The sequence below is a fragment of the Equus przewalskii genome, chromosome 8 (genome assembly GCF_037783145.1).
Source record: "Equus przewalskii isolate Varuska chromosome 8, EquPr2, whole genome shotgun sequence".
In the NCBI taxonomy this organism is placed as follows: Eukaryota; Metazoa; Chordata; class Mammalia; order Perissodactyla; family Equidae; genus Equus; species Equus przewalskii.
The window spans coordinates 81,137,986-81,146,742 of NC_091838.1; the positions used below are offsets into that span (position 1 = coordinate 81,137,986).

Consider the following 8,757-nt stretch of genomic DNA (forward strand, 5'->3'; position numbering starts at 1 on the left):
GAGAAAACTCACATAGCCAAGACATGTACAGAAAGACGCCCCACTTCAACAGCAATCAGGAAAAAGCAAATCAAAACCACAGACATAGGCCGTTTCACACCTACCAGACTGACCACCCAAAAAAAAAAACTTATTGTGGCAAAATATTCACAACATAAAATTTGTCATTTTTAAGTGTACAGTTCTGTGGCATTTAGTTCATTCATGTTGTCGTGCAACTATCTCCAGAATTTCTCACCTTCCTCAACCAAAACTCTGTAGCCATTAAACAAGAACTCCCCACTCCCACTCTCCCTAGCAATTGGCAATTACCATTCTTCCCTTTTTTTTTTCTTATTTTTTGTCTCTGCAAATTTTACTGCTCTAGATCCCTCATAGAAATGGAATCATACGCTATTTGTCCTTTTGTGACTGGCTTATCTTACTCAGCAGAATGTCTTCAAGGTTCATCTGTGCTGTAGCATGTGTCAGAATTTCCCTCTTTTTTAATGCTAAGTAATATTCCATTGTATGTATATACCACATTTTATTTATTCATTCATCGAAGGTCATTTCGGTTGTTTCTAGCTTTGGGCTACTGTGAATAATGCTGTTGAACATGGCTGTACAGACAAAACATTTTAACCATGAAAAACATCAAGTGTTTGCAAAGATGTAGACCAAAGGTAACTCTCTCGTATGACAGATGGGCGTGTAGACTGGTAGATCCTAAACCTGGCAATTCCCCTCCCAGGGGAACTCTGGCACATGGATGGCAGGAGACATAAACAAAGGTTCTTAGAGGCAAGAACCAGAGACAACACAAATGTCCGCTGTCAGGGGAACGCAGAAAGAAACTGTGATCTTTTAACACAATGGAATGCTACAGAACAATGAAAACGAATCACACTGCAGGAACATGGACGAATCTCAAAAACATAATGGGTAAATAAAGCCAGTTGTGAACTAACACAAGCAGTACAATTCCATTTATATAATGTTCAAAAACAGACAACACTAAACTAGGGATATTTATACATATGGTAAAACTAGAAAGAAAAAATAATTTTGGATGGTGGTTACTTGGGTGGCAAAGAGGAATGCAGTTTTAGAGGGAAACAGCAGGCTTCAGAAGTAGAAGTTATGCTCTATTTCTTCAGCTGGATGGTAAATACAAGGGCATTTGTTTTGCTATTCTTTAAACTGTACGTAAACATCACATATACCTTTGATGTATTATATATTTCAAAATTTTTAAGGGCTTAAAAAGGAAAGGAGGTCCAACTTCAAGAAGCTGATAGACTAGTTTTCAGGAGGTTAGCCAGTCTCAGAGCCTCGGCCCTTCTCATCTGTCAATAGACGATGCTGCTCCCTAACACCCTTCCTCCATAAGCAAGACAGAGGGCCAGAGAAGGCAGCGTGTTATAGACCCAGACCTGCCTGAAGGCAGGGGACAGCGAGTCTCGGACACAGGTCTGAGGACAGGAGGTGCTTAGCTTCTCTAGGCTGAAGTAATATGAGAAAAATAAGAATAATGTATGAGCTCTTCATAAAACTAAACTTAAGAAAATGTAGTAAGCGCTTTATAAATATTAACTATTATTCTTATCATTTCTTTTTAGGTTACGATCTTCCCCCATTTTTTGGAGCTGAAACATCCCAGCTTTTATAAAATGATGATGAGAGTATCTGGCGGTTGTTTTCCATTGTCCTATCTGGGCGAAAATAAAAATTGACAGCCCTGTTATGGACCCTCCAGCTTTCTGGAATTTCCCAATCTATGACATCTAAACAACTAAGTCACCCTCGACTAAATGATCCCTCTAGGCCCCTTCCAGTTCTAACTAGACACTAAAAAGCAGACCAGCAATCAAATCCATGCCACAGCTCAATAAACTTAAGAACCTCAGGCACGGGTTTCTCCCCTGAAGCAGCTCAGTATCAGCAAGCTTCTTGTTCACTTTTGCCCTAGACGGAAAATATGCATCTAACACAGGAGGAAATGTGTCTCCTCTAAGGTGGGGAAGGAACTGCATTGGGCTCTCTACAACTTATCATATTTAGACTTCACAATACTCCTAAGGAACAATCGTTACTATCTTCAGTCTTACAGACGAAGAACCCCAGGCTATGTCATTAGCTCAAGGTCCCCTAATCTCTAAGCGACCAGCTGGAGCCAGGCTCCAGAGTCCACGCTTTTCCACTGGTTTCTTCAAGAGAAAATAGGATGAAATAAGACCTGGCACTGAGCCAGTTCTGTTTCTGAGACAAATCTAATACACATATTAAAACTCCAAAAACATATTTCTTCAACTTGATAGTTCCTCAGAAAGTTAAACACAGAGTTACCATATAAACGGGACTTCTATTCCCAGGTGTAGACCAGAGATTTGAAAACATATGTCCACGCAAAACCTTGTATATGAATGTCCACAACAGCATCATTCCTAATAGCCAAAAAAGTGGAAACAAGACAAATGTCTACCGACTGATGAGTGGATAAACAAAATGTAGTCTATCCGTAGAAGAGAATATTACTCAGCCAGAAAAAGAAACAAAGTATTGATACCACTAGTACACAGATGAATCTCTAAAACATTATGCTAAATGAAAGAAGCCGGTCACAAAAGGCCACATATTGTACAATCCCATTTACATGAAATGACCAAAATATGCAAACCCATAGAGACAGAAAGTAAATTCCAGGCTGCCAGGGGCTGCAGGAGGGGAGAAGGAGGAGTGACTGCCCACGGGTATGAAGTTACTTTTTGAAGTGATGAAATTGTTCTGGCACGGTGATGGTTGCACAACTGTGAATATTCTAAAAACCACTGACTTGCACATTTTAAATGGGTGGATTTTATGGTATGTGAACGATACTCCGATAAAGCTGTTATTTAAAAAATATTTCTCGACAACTCTGTTTCCCTCTGTCCTACTCCTATACTACTCGTCTGCCATACAGTTTAAGAAAAACAAACAAAATGAAACCTTGTCAGGAGATCTTGAGGACTGCAATATACCTGGGTCTCCGACATCAAGCCTCTAGTGCTGTTGCTTCCTGTTAAATACTAGCTGGGCTGGACTACAAGGCTGTTAACTGTCTTTTAAAAAATTGACAGTCACTAGTTTAAACCGGGGGGGGGGGGGGGGGGGGCGAATGGGGGGATGGAGGATGTCACAGCTCCAAGCCTGTCAGCTCATTTTGAACTAAACCGAGACCTGCTTTCAACATGTCAATCCCTCTCTCTATAAAAACATGTGCAATCAGGCACCCCCCCCCCCCCGCCCATCCTAAAACCAGAAAACTCTGGGTTAAGAGGCATTCACATCGGGAAGGGGAACTGGGACGGGACCGCCAGAGGCAGAAGACCCAAGGCAAGCACAGTACTGTCACTCTTTCCCCGGGACTTCGTTGGGATAAACTGCAGTTTACAACACTAGGATCTCATCCTGGGAAACAGCGCCTGAAGTCGCCGGGCTGGATCTGAAGCACTTTTAATTCAGAGAGACTGAGGAGGAAAAAGGGAGAGGAGTGAAGCCCCGGGGTCGCTGGGCCGGGAGGGCGGCCGGGGCCGTGGGCTGCAGCCCAGCTCGGACACCTGCCCCGGCCGGAGGTCCCCAGATCCCGCCGGGTCCGGGGATCGGGGCCGCTGGCCGAGCAGAGCCAGTCCGAGCGGAGAGGACCCGCCGGCGCAGGAGGGGAAGGGGTCGACGGCTGCGCACTGAGGTGGCAGGGGCCGGGGCCCACGAGGCGGCAGGTGTGGGCCGGCTCGGGGACGGGTGCGGACACGGCCCTGCACAGGTGTGACCGGGGCGCCAGGCGGGGTAACAGCCGGGGTCGGAGGCCCGGGCAGGTGTGGGCTGGCGCGCGCCCCTCAGAGGGACACCCGCTGACTCGCGCCCTCCACGCCTGACACACTCACGGCCCTCCCGCAGCCGGCCTGATCCTCGGCCCGGTAGCCCCCCACCTCGCACTTACACAGCCGGTAGCCCCGGGCCCGGAGCAGGAGCCAACGGCCTGGCGGGCGGCGGAGCCGAGCAGCCTCTGCTGCCGCTTCCCCGGCTCAGAGCTGGCGCTTCCGACTGGCGACCTAGCCGGCGGCGCTCCTGCGCATGCGCGAGGCTAGTCCCGGGCCGGCGATCCGCTCCGGGTTTTGAGAGAGACGCCGGGGAAGCTAGGGAGGGAGGGAGAGAAGGGAGGAGGGAAAGAGACCAGAAAGACGGACAGAGAGAGAGGAGGGTGGGAAGAAGGGGGAATGGGGGGACCGGGAGGAGGGAGGAAGGAAGCGGGGGAAGGGGGTACCAGGAGGGGGAAGGGAGGGAGACCGGGGAGGGAGAGTAGCAAAGACAGAAAAGCTTTTGCTGCTGGGGCGGCGCATCCCGAAGGAGGGGCCAGTCCTGTCTCCGCGCCAGTTTCTAATCCCTCACGGCACGCAGCTCAAATTTCACCTTCCTAGTGGAGCCCTCGGCGGAGGCCCCTGCAAAACCCCTTCAGGATCACACCACCTGCCCCCGCGCCGAGCCGGGCTTCGTGTCGCTCCGGGGGCCAAGCACCCACAGGCGTTGTCGCCAATGCTCAGAACTACCCCTGCGGGGAGCATAATTTTCTCCTTTTTCAGATTGAGAAACGGGCACTCACGGTCTCAGCGTGCTCCCCGGGCGGGCGTGCTTTATCTGCACAGTCACAGGGGCTGGAGGGGGCAGGAGGCTGAGGGCAGAGCCTGAGCCAGGAGCAGACTGCCCGAGTGCTGGTGCGTGGTCCCCATCACTCGTGGGTAAAACCACTCCAGACTTTGGGGGCCCCAGTAGTTGATCCACATCAAAGGCTCGTAACAGGCCCTGGGTGTGAGACAGCTGTCCGTTAGTTCCAGGGCTAAGGCACCCAGTTTGGATTTAAACCCCTCTATGTTAAAAATAAATAAATAAAGCAAAAAGGAATTTACATACATACCTTAGAACACATGTATCCTATTTAGAAAGATACACAAGGGGTTGTAAAAAGTGGCGTCTCAAGGGAGGGCTGAGAAAATAGAGGACCAGGGACCCTCTCTCCCTTATGTATTTTTGTGTTTTGTTTGAATTTTTTACCATATACATGTATTTCGTTTTCAATTAAAAAATGTAATGGAGGACAGGAGTGGCTCTCTCAGCAGATACAGCAGCCACAGAAAAACTGAGCCATCACTTTTGCTTTGAGCCAGCAAGCATTTATTGACTCTCTGCTATGTGCCCAGTGCTGTTTTATGTCTTATTTTATTATTCATATTTTTTTAAAATAATAATATGCTATTTCTCATCCTTGCCCTGGGCTAGTGGAAAACCAATTGAGTTTTTATTGAACTGTTTTCCAAGGAGTAGAAATGAGTTATAAACAGAACACATCTTCAGGGCAAAACGGGTGGAATGAATTTGCAGCATGCCAGATAGCCAGGAAGAATTTTCGACAGAGGTGCCCAGAGCCTGACAGAGAGGTACCTTCAGAACACCACAAAAGCTGCCCAAGGTGGCTGCTCCATGGGATTAAGAGTGCAGGTTGAATTTCTCCAAAGAAGATTATACAGATGGCCAATAGGCACATGAAAAGATGTTCATAATCACTGATCATCAGGGAAATATAAATCAAAACTACACTAAGATATCACCTTACACCCATTAGAATGGCAAAAATAACCAAAACAAAAAGTAACAAATGTTGGAGAGGTTGTGGAGAAAAAGGAACCCTCATACACTGCTGGTGGGAATGCAAACTGGTATAGCCACTATGGAAAACAGTATGGAGATTTCTCAAAAAATTAAAAATAGAAATACCTTATGACCCAGCCATCCCACTACTGGGTATCTATCCAAAGAGCTTGAAGTCAGCAATTCCAAAAGTCCAATTCACCCCAATGTTCATTGCAGCATTATTTACAATAGCCAAGACGTGGAAGCAACCTAAGTGCCCATCAACTGATGATTGGATAAAGAAGATATGGTGTATATATACAATGGGATACTACTCAGCCATAAAAAAGGATAAAATTGTCACATTCATAACAACATGGATGAACCTTGAGGGAACTGTGTTAAGTGAAATAAGCCAGATAGAGAAGGACAATCTGTGTATGACTCCACTCATATGAGGAATTTAAACATGTAGACAAAGACAACAGATGAGTGGCCACCAGGGGAAAGGGGGTGTGGGGGTGGGCACAAAGGGTGAAGTGGTGCAACTACAACACGACTGACAAACAGTAATGTACAACTGAAATGTCACAAGATTGTAACCTATCATTAACTCAATAAAAATTAACTTTAAAAAAAAGAGTGCAGGTTGACAGTTACAGAACACAGAAAACAGATATTAAAAGAGGCCACTCTTCAAAACAAACTGGGATCAAAACAAAAAGACAACCCACCAATTGGGAGAAAATATTTGCAAATCATATATCCTATAAGGGGTTAACCTCCATAATATATAAGGAACTCACACAACTGAACAACAAAAAAAAAATGCCCAATCGAAAAATGGGCCAAGGAGATGAACAGACATTTTTCCAAAGAAGATATACAGATGGCCAAGAAACACATGAAAAGATGTTCAGCATCACTAATCATCAGGGAAATGCAAATCAAAACTACACTAAGATACCACCTTATGCCTGTTAAAATGGCTATAATCACTAAGACTAAAAATAACAAATGTTGGAGAGGGTGTGGAGAAAAGGGAACCCTCATACACTGCAAACTGGTGCAGCCACTATGGAAAACACTGTAGAGATTCCTCAAAAAACTAAAAATAGAGCTACCGTAGGACCCAGCTATCCCATTACTGGGTATCTACCCAAACAACTTGAAATCAACAATCCAAAGTAACATACGTTCCCTATGTTCATTGCAGCACTATTCACAATAGCCAAGACATGGAAACAACCCAAGTGCCCATTGACTGATAATTGGATAAAGAAGATGTGGTATATATATACAATGAAATACTACTCAGCCATAAAAAAGACAAATTCATCCCATTTGCAAAAACATGGAAGGATCTGGAGAGAATTATGCTAAGCAAAATTAGCCAGACTGAGAAAGTCAAACACCAGTTGATTTCACTCATATGTGGCATATAAACAAACACATGGACAAAGAAAACAGTTCAGTGGTTACCAGGGGAAGGGGGTTGGGGGATGGGCACGGGGGTGAAGGGGAGCACTTATGTGGTGACAGTCAAGAAATAACGTACAACTGAAATTTCACAATGATATAAACTATTATGAACTCAATAAAAAAAATTAAGCTCAATTCCACAATACATTAAAAGGATTACACACCATAAAAAAAAAGACGCCGCTCTTTATGGAGGTCTTTGTATCAGGAATAGAGCTCCATGCTTAGCTCACAGTCTTCATAAGATCCATGCAAGGTAGCTATTCTTAGCGCTGAGGTCTAGAAAGGACACACCACTTGGCTAGCACCACACAAGTGGCTGGTGCTATTTAGGGATTCAAATCCGGGGCTGTCTGACTCTATGGCCTGTACTCTTTCCATAGTCCTTGTCTGTTCTCATTCTCTCTATAAATGGATAAGACAAGCAATTTGGAAAGCAAGACTGAAAGCTGGCAAAAGAGAACATTCCTATTTTTGTACAATGTTTCTCTGTTTACAACGCACTCACTTATATTAATTTATTTTATTGTCTCTGCAAATCTATGGGGGAGAGAGGTGACTATTCTTTTTTACCAATGAGAAAACTGAGACTCAGAGAATGTAAGGGCTTACCACCGCCCCACAGCCATCAAATGGGGGTGTACAGACCAATCCCAGGGCTGTCTTTCTCCTAGGGTTGTTCTCCTTTTATAGCTTTAACATTTCCTGGGTATATCCTCTGAATGCTGAGAATTCAAATATACCAAACCTGCTTTCAAGGAGTTTGTGGACACCTAAAATTGGGTTGGAAGGAGCCTCTAAAATCATCAGGTCCAGCCTCACACCCACACCAGATCCCCTCTATGAAGGTGCTAACAGAGGCAGAAAGCACTGATGATATGGAGCCCTATTAGAAAGTTCTCCAGTAAAATGAGGCAGAATCTGCTTCCCTGAAATATCTAATCATGCACTCTCAAAGATGAGGACCAATGCCCAAAGAGGCTTCGTGGAGTTGAGAATTATCACTGACACATGAGTCTAAAGCACAGGTCGGGGGCCAGCCCCATGGCTGAGTGGTTAAGTTCACGTGCTGGGCTTCTACGGCCCAGAGTTTCTTGGGTTCAGATCCTGGGTGCCGACATGGCATCGCTCATCAGGCCATGCTGAGGCAACATCCCACACAGCACAATTAGAGGCACTCACAACTAGAATACACACCTGTATACTAGGGGGGGTTTGGGGAAAAGAAGAAAAAAAAAGAAGATTGGTAACAGATGTTAGCCCAGGTGCCAATCTTTAAAAAAACAAACAAGAAAACAACAACAACAAAAAAGCACAGGTCGGAGCACCCAATCCATCACTCACTAAGTTCGCTAGTTCGGATCCTGGGTGTGGACATGGCACCACTTGGAAAGCCATGCTGTGGTAGGTGGCCCACATATAAAGTAGAGGAAGATGGGCACAGATGTTAGCTCAGGGCCAGTCTTCCTCAGCAAAAAGAGGAGGATTGGCAGCAGATGTTAGCTCAGGGCTAATCCTCAAAAAAAAGAAAATAAAAGATTTCTTAACAATTGTTTTAAAAAAATCAAATATGGGAAAGCACTTTAAGACTGAGTGGGACAGATCTAAGTTCCATCTCAGTTCTGTCAC

The 8,757-nt window shown here is 45.2% G+C and overlaps 1 protein-coding gene across 9 annotated transcripts in view; it reads right to left on the reverse strand.

Moving 5' to 3' along the window:
* TRAPPC9 (trafficking protein particle complex subunit 9) overlaps positions 1-4,622 on the reverse strand; it is a 626,356-nt gene extending 621,734 nt beyond the window's left edge. For 2 of the 9 annotated variants that reach the window (XM_070631021.1, XM_070631025.1), the window contains exon 1: positions 3,962-4,093. The gene's annotated coding sequence lies outside the window, so the exon portion shown is untranslated. Of the gene's footprint in view, positions 1-3,961 lie in introns of all 9 variants that reach the window. The other 7 variants (XM_070631022.1, XM_070631028.1, XM_070631024.1 and 4 more) reach the window with 6 other exon arrangements.
* Positions 4,623-8,757: the final 4,135 nt, after the last annotated feature.